The 10,008-nt window shown below is 39.0% G+C and overlaps 2 long non-coding RNA genes across 3 annotated transcripts; both read left to right on the forward strand.

Annotated features, from left to right (window-relative positions):
- The first annotated feature begins 291 nt into the window (after positions 1-291).
- Positions 292-6,474, forward strand: LOC138106562 (uncharacterized). Its single transcript, XR_011149031.1, has 3 exons — positions 292-552; positions 894-947; positions 5,804-6,474. It is a non-coding gene; the product is annotated as an uncharacterized lncRNA (long non-coding RNA).
- Positions 6,475-7,387: 913 nt separating this feature from the next.
- On the forward strand, positions 7,388-9,004 carry LOC138105725 (uncharacterized). Of its 2 annotated transcripts, none has more exons than XR_011148644.1 (3): positions 7,388-7,479; positions 7,949-8,074; positions 8,194-9,004. It is a non-coding gene; the product is annotated as an uncharacterized lncRNA (long non-coding RNA). The 2 variants fall into 2 exon arrangements; XR_011148645.1 differs by having other exon boundaries at positions 7,995-8,074.
- Positions 9,005-10,008: the final 1,004 nt, after the last annotated feature.

Raw genomic sequence — 10,008 nt, forward strand, 5'->3', positions numbered from 1 at the left:
TTCAGGGCCACTGTAAAAACAACAGTCCATAAAATTGAATCAACACTCATTAAATCCAGAAGGTGAAGTTAGTTTATGTCTAAAATAATCTACAAAATCAATGACCTACACAGTTTCTCTATGGCTGTTTATGTTAACTGCATTCATGGTTAGAGGAAAATTTATCTCTGGGTAGGTCAATATAATTTCCTAGAAGTTAACTGAGCTACTCACACACTGAAATTGGTTCTTTATGTTTTGAATGTTAGTGGTTCAAACTATAGTCTGGAAAGTATTGGTAGCTACAGCAGGATTTTCCATTTGCATGTTGCTGCCATATCTCCTAGCCTACACAAGTGATAAGATTAGCATCTGATAGGACCCATCTGTGACTCCGAGGTCTGAGTTTGCTGAGGAGTTGCAGCGCAGGAAAAGCCCCGGGGAGAGTTCTGGCTGACTCAGTCAGGAAATCAGCAGTGTGTGCTGCAATGTTAGTTCTGCATCTGGCACGTACACTATGGACACCATATATCCCACTTGCAAGCCTGGAGCCTACATCCACTGTACTGCAAGGTAGGGAAATCCCAAAGCTGTCCTCAGCTCGTAGAGAAAATCCTCACAAGTTCGCAGAGGCTATTCAGCAGTTCAGCCTTAAACTTCCACAGGGCAAGTCTCTGTAAAATCAGTGGATGAAATGGACTGTTATGCAATAGTATGGCACACCAATATTTTTCAGAATATCACGCATTTATTCAGGCATTTTTTAGATGTGGACTGCAGAAGAAAAAGAATATTAAACTGATGATATGAAAGCTTCTTCATTGACACATCTCTATGTTTCCATTGTCACCACTGTGTAATTTCATGAGCTTTTAAATGCTTTCTGTGCCCTCTTTACTTTTATCACTCCTTAGGTGATCCGAAACGTGTCTGGGTAATAGTCTCTAGCGACCTGTGGCAGTAGGGAGGTATGTATATCTTTTTAATCTCTTCTTAAAGCAGAAATTACTACGAAGCACTCCACACCAATGGTCTAGATGTCAGTATGGAACAAAAAGATGTGGGTCAAATTTTTCTTCACTTGTCAGTGTGAAGATTGTCTATGAAGAAGAAAGCCCTTTAACGGAAATGAGCAAAATCATCAGCAGTGGTGAATATAGAGCACTCAAGCACATTCTCTCATGAAAATTTACTTTTAAAGATTAAATCTTTAAAAGCACTTATCAAAGTTGATGTCAATTAATCTAATCACAGAGCACAAAGTATTTCAGTTGTTAACTCTATTGGGACATATGATTATGTGTGATCATTTTCTGCTGCCTCAGCACTGTGGCATAGTTTTCATGCATCCTTCCCCAACTTCCTTCTCTTTTCCTTGCTACTTGCAAATTGTTTTAAACTAATGTATTTCATCAGGTACCTCCCCTCCAAAGGAATTAATGTGCTGCTGGAGCAGCTGAGGCAATAGGACGAGCAGTAGGGCTCAACGAAGACAATACATTTCAGCCAACAAGAGGCCTGTATTGATGAGTTGTTCAGGGCTTTGGCCTACCAGATATGCTCCTTCTTACCTGCATAATGAGCTCGTGGAAATTTACTTTTTTATAGTCAAGAAAAATCACCTCATTCTGTATTATGGTTGCTGTCTCTTATTCTGCCACTATTCACCTCAGCAAAGAGCCTGCCTCTCAGTAGTCTCTGTAGGTCCTGGGGGCAGCAGGTGCCTGAAGCCATTCCATCTCCTGGCTGAACCACTCCACTCCCTCAGCCTCTCCTCACAAGGCAAGTGCTTTAGCCTCGGCTGTCTCAGGAACTCTCTGCTGAACTGCAGTTTATTGACAACTTTCATGTACTCAGTGGCCCAGAGACAAACCCAGCACTCCAGAGATAGCCAAACATAACTGTTTCCCCCATTTGCTCGCTATGTTCCTGCTGACACAGCCCAGGGCACTCAGCCTTCATCCCTGCCAGGATCCTGCTGGCTCAGGTTCAACCAGGTGTGCGCCAGGACCTCAGTCCCTGCTGCACAGAGCTGCTCCCCAGCCAGGCAATCCCAGCCTGTTTCCTGTTGGGTGTCTGTCTGTCCTAGACACAGGGCAGGGGAAGTGTCCTGACTGAATTTTATGAAGTCTACTGTCAGTTCATCTAGATCCTTCTGAATGGCAGCCCTGCCCTTGAGCATATCAGCTGCATTCCCCCACATGCCCCTCCCCTACAGGTCGTTGCAAACTTGATAAGGATAATTCTGTTTCCTTCTCCACACCCCGGCCTGGGCACCACCCAGAGCAAGGCCCCTTGTAACCATTTACAAACACTTGCATGCAACTTTTTTCCATCCGTTCTTAATTACAAGCTAAAATTGTTGCAACTATTGCACAAAAAAACCTTGGACAGTAAACCTGTCCAAACATGATGTTTCCAGCAAACTTGTTGCAAGATGGTCTAAAGAAAATAAAATTAGGCTACCAAGATATTTTATAAGGCAGCAGGAATTGATGGAGTGATTTTTCATGTTATTTTGGCATTTTCCTATCTGACAGATTTATGGGGCTGATGAGAAGTGACTTAGACTTCACGTATGGCTTAGCTCTAAAGTACCTCCAGAAACAAATATGGAAGAGTGTCAACATGCCCAAAACTGAACTGAAGATCTATAAAACAAAAAGAATAATGTGTGAGTGGAAGGACACTGTTTGGGGAGAAAAAAAATTGCCGTGGTCTAATTGTAGTTTTGTTTATCTTTGAGCCCAGCTCTCTGATGCTCATGTGGTCCTGACTTCAGAGATTGTTAGCAGGGTATTTTATTGGAAAAAAGCAGAATAAGATGTTCTTTAAAGTTAGGATCTCTTTACACGACTAAAACACACACACAAAAAGAGGCCAAATGCCAAAAATGTTGTATTTAAAGCACAAAAGATGCAGAGCCAGAAATTCCTTGGCTTCATTAGAGGTGTGAATATTGCTATGTAGTTTTTACTCTGAGTTTTGGCTCAGTTGTCTGTTGTCATCTTTATTCATAAGCTTGAAAATTCTGCTGAGTGTGTCAACTGCCTCTTTGCTGCTGTGGCCAAATGTATTTTCTTCTGGTTTAGAATATTTCTTGCAGATTCTCTCTCTGGCAATACATTCTTGTTCATTTGTTGGCTTGATTTTGCTAAAAGGATGGGACAGTTAGGCTTGAGAAAGTAAGGAATTCTTTCTCTTAACTCTTGCATGGTTTTGCATTTGTCATCTTGCATGCATGATGAACAGGTTAGCTGATATGATAGTTTTTCTTTTTTTAAGCGCTCCAGTGAGAATTTTGTGATTTTGTCCAACTATTCCCACTTGAGTATCTGCAATCTTCAGTGCAGTGCTCTGGGTTTGTATTCCATGGGATAAAGAGCTATGTTAGAGATACCTGTCTGCCCTGAGTGAATTGGTTTGTACACATAACACGGCTCAAATTCCAGCAGACACTAGCTTCAGGAATGGAAGCAGCAGAGCTGCATCAAACCAGCACTAAACCCAGGCTAATTAACCTCCCTGCGAAGCTCACCACATATATAAATCTTTACAGCATCTTAGGTCATCATCAAGGAAAAACACCTTCTTCTTGAATATATGGTATGGCTGCTTGCTGTCTGAGCAGCACTCCTGAGCACCACTCCACTGTGTCCCCAGTAACTGTATGGAACTGGGAATATCTTCATGACCATTGTAATAAAGTTTCCCATTTCTAAAGCCCCTTTCCTTTTGGCTCAAATGAGCCAGTGTACTTAGGCAGCAGGACACACTGAAGCTGTTTTCAAAAGCAAAACAAGAATGGCTCTGTTATCTGTAGACCTGAATGGGAAAAGTACAACACCTCTTAGAGAGAGGTACTACACAGCGTGGCAAAACCACCTTTGAAGATGCTATCAGCACAAGTTTGTCAGCTTGTACATTCTGTCTACAAGCATAATAATGATGGTTGAGCCCAAAGAACTTTTAAAACCCACCTGCAAAGATGGCTCAGATTGCTGCCTTTGTTCTGATGTTTTGAAGACTGACATTGAATTTTTGATATCTACCAGGGCAGAGGCAGCTCCAGGCCACAGCACGAGACAGGCTCCAAGAGGCCTCCCTTGCTCTGAACACAACTGGTCTGTCTCCCAAACCAGCTATGTGAGCCCACAGTATCCAAGCTGCTGTCAATCCTGTTCCGGTGGTTCTTCCATGTGGAATAAAACATGTATATTTTGCTGTCATAAAATATTAATTGAACAGCCTTAGCCAATGTCAATAACTTCTGGTTAATGCATATTTTTCCAGTTGCAGAGCAAAATGTAGCCATATACAACTAAGCCATTTTTATTGTTTACCTAAGAACGCTCAGCTTTGAGACAAAATCTCGGTCCCAAGTTTATCCATCTTTCCATATAAAGCATTTAAGATGCCAAGAAGTCTAGAGATTTTTTTAAGACAAAGACATGGCTGGTGTAGATTTATACTGTTCATTTAAATTAGTGGAGCTAATGTGATGCTTGCTAGCTCAGGAACAAGCCTGGAGACTCAGTGGAGGATTTTACTAAAATTGGAAACACCAGGTGTGTTACTGATGTATCGCCAAGTTGCTCGTAAATAGGTGGCAGATGTTAAAACAATCATGATTTGCAGTGTCTAAGCTTAAAGTCCAGATGCCCACCATGGTGCCAAAAGTAGGATAGGAGGAGGACAAAACTGGGGAATCCAGTGTGTTTATTGAAAAAGAAAATGTTATGCAGGAAAGGATTCAGGGAAAAGTGCAAAAGAGAAACATAGAAATGGCATAGGAATTTTGCGACCTCTGGTGTGAGAGAGACTTTGAAACAAAGCATTTAGCTCACCTAGCAAGTACAATGTTGCAGTGGCAGAAGCAGCCTCCAGTTTTAACTGATCATCAGCTCTTTAAAAATGTTTAGGGTGAGCAGACACAGTACTTCCTTAAATACTGCATAAGATACCATTTATCAAAAAGAAATAGGTGCCATTTGGCACCTGCTGTAATTGCTATGATGGAAATAGCAGTACATAACTATTAGAAGAATGGGCACCACATTTTTTAACAGCTTACAGCTATTTTATGTATTTCTAATAGCCAATGAATAAATGATGCAACATACATTTTACATATCTGTGGAGTAATGAATCTGAGATTAAATCATACATAATGATTTTTAGGTGCCAGATACATTTAATATACTGAGGGAAAAATTTATTTGATGTGAAGCATGAATATAATTACAAGTATGTTGGAGAGTTTGTGGGAGTTCTTTCTATACCTGTAGAAAATTATTTGGCTCTAGCAGTAGACCCCCCATAATACATGAAGAGCAGACCCACAGACCTCACCCCAGCTGCTTAGGTCATCTTCCAAAGCTCCAGTCTTTAAAATCAAGTGCTAAATATTCTTGTTTTACTGATCCTGCCCCTGCTTGCTACTATAGTTTTCAACATGAGCCACTAAAAAGACACGTAAAAACAGCTGAGCATAAATGAGTGGGGAGGAACTAAAAAATTAATAATAATGAAACAATTACATTACCTTCTTCCTGCAAAAGAACCCCCCTCTTTTAATCAGTTAAAAGTGTTGTTCAAATAGTAAGAAAAAAATTATTTTTTCTTCCAAACAAAATGTCTGATTTTTTTTTTACTCACTGGAAGGAAATGAGATAATCTTTAAATAATGGAATTTTTTTTGTCATTTTTTGACTCTTAAGGAGAAAGTACATTGTCTGCCAGGCAGACGAATCTTTCATCAAAGAATTTCAGATGTGATTTTTTTTTTCTTAATGTAATAAGACACTATGCATTTTGTCCCCAGCTTTCTTGAAGAGATCTCAAAGAAGCAATTAATATCAAACTGAATGACTGACCAACCATCTGCCAATTCCAGCACATTCAATACAACTGATGCTTTATTCAAATACAGAGTACAGACTCTGCCACCAGAAGAATTGATTTAGGTCAGATGGGAAGGGAAGAATAATACGTAATTATACATACAGTGAGACCTGCTCATATAAGACTCTGATGCAGTAAAAGTGTTTTTCTGCTACAGTAAAGGAGAAAAGAGAACAGGAAACTTTCATTATATTGCAATGTGTAAGATTCAAGGCAAGTCATACTGAATCTTTACTTGTCATGAAGTTGTCTGGTGAAGGGGAGGAGTTGCCTCACAGAAGGTTTTGCTGTTTAAACCCACATATTCAGAGATGTTAAAAGGATTAAATGTTCAAATCTGATTTATTTTGGTGAACCTGGGCAACATAATCCTCAGGCAACACTTAACTCTCATGTTTTGACATCACAGAAGGCAGCTGCAGGGACAGGAAGCCATCCAACAAAGGGAGAGGAAATCCTGGGTTGTTTGGTTCAATAGAATATAAATGAAGAAGACATTATACTGAATAAGGAATCAAAGCTTGCAGAAGACATTTTGTGTCAGCTTCTGACCACTGATTTGGTGACAGCCTATAAATCAACTCCAAAGTCAGCTGCAAAGCCATGTGAGGTTTTCCACAACCTTGGGATCTATGGGTCTGCACTATATTTTTCCTCAGTTGAATTGCTTAGTTGAGGAGGGACGTGTTAGAATCTTTTCTGGAAACAAGGAGACAAAACCCTCACATGTGTTAGCATTTCTGAATTTACACAGAAAATACCCTCAAGTCACTCTTCAGGATGTGAGGGGAAGTTAAAGGAAACATGATTTCTCAAAGTAGGATTTTTGTGGCTGCTTATACAGATCCTAGGTTCTGGTAGAGAAAAAAATCATAATAGTGATCAAAATTAAAAAGGATAGTTCAGAGAATACCTACCTTTTTCTTTCTTTTTTTTTTTTTAATTTTTCTTTGTTAAGATAATGCTGCTCTGCTACATGACATGGACAGAAATCAGGAAGGGTCATATCAACCAGGCTTAACTGTACAGCATGGAATTCTGAAAACCAACAAAAAGCACTCAAATTTTCACAGAAGTGAAAGTGCTACCTTATTTATTCTTGAGACTCTTAGAACCTGTGCTTTGATATTCACAGAGCCAGTCATTCAGAAGTGGATTGGGAGTTGGCTCTATATGAGCTGTTACAGCTTAGACATTTATGAGGAGAGTTTGAAAACAGAATTTGCTTCTTGACCCAAATACTTGGGCCTTAGGATTAGCTAGCTACTTTCATTGTTCACCTATTGATTCCTATGCGAAGCACCTATAGAAAACACACTATCTGCACAGTTCAGATATCATAGATAGTGCTTTCTCCTCAAAAAAACTTCTGAACTCAGCTATTCACACAGTGCATCCTTGGCCTTTAATAAAAATTGGAGCTAATTAGCAGCATGTGAACATAGTTGCTAACAATTAAATCCCCATTCATATAGCCAGGCACTGTAAGGACAGTATAGCAAGTTTCTGTGGTTTCCCATAGAAAACTTATGCATTCATTTTTAATTGCCTAGTAGTGCTTAAATCAGACTGCCTGTTGTGGTTTGTATTTCACAGGTCAGTGAGGATTTATTTGTTTGTTTAAAATAAGGAAAATTAATTGACATTCATTTTCAATCTTATTGACTTAATTTGGTGTGAAGGAAGGAAGCTTTCTGCTTCCAAGGAAACATTAACTGCTCTTATGTAACCTGACACTCTTGCTGTATCTGCCATCTCTTAAAATATTGCTGCTGACATTTGTCACCCCAGTGAGTGCAAGGAAGTGAAATTTAGTGAACTTAAAATAATTCAGATTCTTTAGCAAAAGTTATGCCTGCTGCTGTTTTCTGCCACTATTGGGGAAAAGGGTAGAAGACCCCTAGCCTAGAGCCTAGCTTGTCTGCAGCCAAACTTTCCTTGTGTTAGAGGTTCTCCCTCAGTGCATTCCATCAAGCTGCACCTCCAAACTGGCCTGCAGATTATGACACCGTGGGAAAGTTGGTTGGAGTTCTTGACATTAAACTTTGCTAACCCTTGTGTGCAGCTGCTGCAAAGAGGAGCTCTGCTTTGTCTTCCTCTGCACTTTCCAGGGGCAGCTGTAGGCGCTGTGCTTAACGACCTTGCTGTACTGGCGGAATGATGGCTTTGATGGCTGTTTACAGGTGGTGAGGTAATTCTGTTTCCCTGTATTTCTAGATACTGTTTCCTTCTTCCTGTTGTTGAGCATGTTTGCTCAACAATATGGAGCATCAAAAGGCCAAGTTTTACCCCAGTCTGCTGGTTTTTTAGGCTGCCTTGCCCTGGTCTGTTCTAACACTGACACCTGTCTTGACTGAAGGACAGCCCCTGTCGAAGCCAATCTGCAGCGCTTTCATCCTGTCACCCCAGAAGGACTTGCTGTCTTGGAGGGAAACAAGGGTACAGGCACATCTTCTGGCTACTTTCACTTATATTAGCAAGTAAGCTGAAATGCAAACAGATTTCTCTGCACCAGTTTCTTTCCAGTAGCAGAGAGCTCTGTGAAGACTTACTGATTCAGCTGCCTGCTGAGAGGCATAATATATGCAATTATCTCCAATAGATTTCTGCCCTAAAAAGTATCTTTTCCATTTCATTATTTTCATTGTTATGCCACCTAACATGAAAGTAGGAAGGACAAAAGTGGTTTTTTTAAAGGCATTTCTTAGTGCAGATGTGAAACTCTTAGTGGCCCTTGTAAGTTAATACACGCTAAAATATATGATCAGACCTGGGCACCCCAGGAATAGATGGTGTATTGACTGCTAAGGGCTAATCTTCATTTGAGGTACTCTGATTGCAACTGAATCTAATGAAAAGGTATGACTCTCAAACCCCCTGCTGCTTAAAATGTTCTGTTCGATTCCTGCTACTATACTTCTTATTCTTTTTTTTTCAAGATTGGGAAGATTAAAAGATGAATGAGATCTCAAAATTGAAAGACAACTTGTAGTCCTATGAAAATTAGACTTTTATTTCTTCCTGATATTATTAACCTTGTATTCCAATTCCTTTCTCTGGATTTCCAAATCTGTGTTATTTCTTATGAATCTTTGTTTAATAAAGTATGAAAGTCCTGTAACTCCTTCATCGACAGAGATGCTTAGTCTTTTCTAAGATTAAAAAATAGAAACCATTTTTACAAGATGAATAACTAAATACCTCTGTGTTATGACAAACCAAATTGCATTATGTATTTCTTAGAGCTGTGAATTGTAAGATATAAATTTCTACTTAAAAAATACAATTTATTTTTAAGAAATACGACCATTAACAATGGTATTTATTTTATACTTAACAATCATTTTTAAGTAACACAGACTACTACTTCCTTTTATGGACTTTTCCTCAGGATGTATTCTTATATTAGTATTTCCCATGCTTATAGGGTAGGTATGTAAGTGTTTTTAATGTTTCTTAATCCCTTTTTATCCCTTCTGCCTTCCTTTGTTGTCTAATTTTTAAACTAAGTATTTTAAATGGAAATTTTAAATATTTCTGACGCTTCTGCAAGGATTTAATCAAAAGTTTTTGCCAAACTTTGTGACTAGTAGAATACTTTCAGTAGTGTAATTGCTATTTTTCTTTGATAAATTAATTATTCACAAGAAGTAAAAATTATGTCATGTTTGGGGCTGTCCTGTGCAGGGCACAGCTGGACTTTGATGATCTTTGTAGGTCCCTTCCAACTCAGGATATTCTATGATTCTATGATAAAAAAAGATGTTTCTTAGTTCTTTACAAAGTATTCTTTGTATTTAATACTAGAGAAATGTAGAGAGTTGTTTGTGTGAACTTGGTGATCCTGAATGTTCACTAACAAGGGAACATAAGGACCAGGATTGTTTCAATGGGCTATATGTAAAATGTATCTCTAGGTTACAGTGAGAAAATAATAGCAATATTATTTCATCACAAAAGGAAATGCCACTGTAGGAAATGAGAAACCATGCAGACAAATGATAAAGTCAGTGCAGGAATGTCTTGCTGTAATGGAATTATGAGGCTGAATACATTTTGAAATACTACCTTTTTTTATTCAATTGAATGTTGTGGTTGCTGCTTCCTAGTCAATACCACAGAAAT

This window comes from Aphelocoma coerulescens, chromosome 2 (assembly GCF_041296385.1).
Source record: "Aphelocoma coerulescens isolate FSJ_1873_10779 chromosome 2, UR_Acoe_1.0, whole genome shotgun sequence".
In the NCBI taxonomy this organism is placed as follows: Eukaryota; Metazoa; Chordata; class Aves; order Passeriformes; family Corvidae; genus Aphelocoma; species Aphelocoma coerulescens.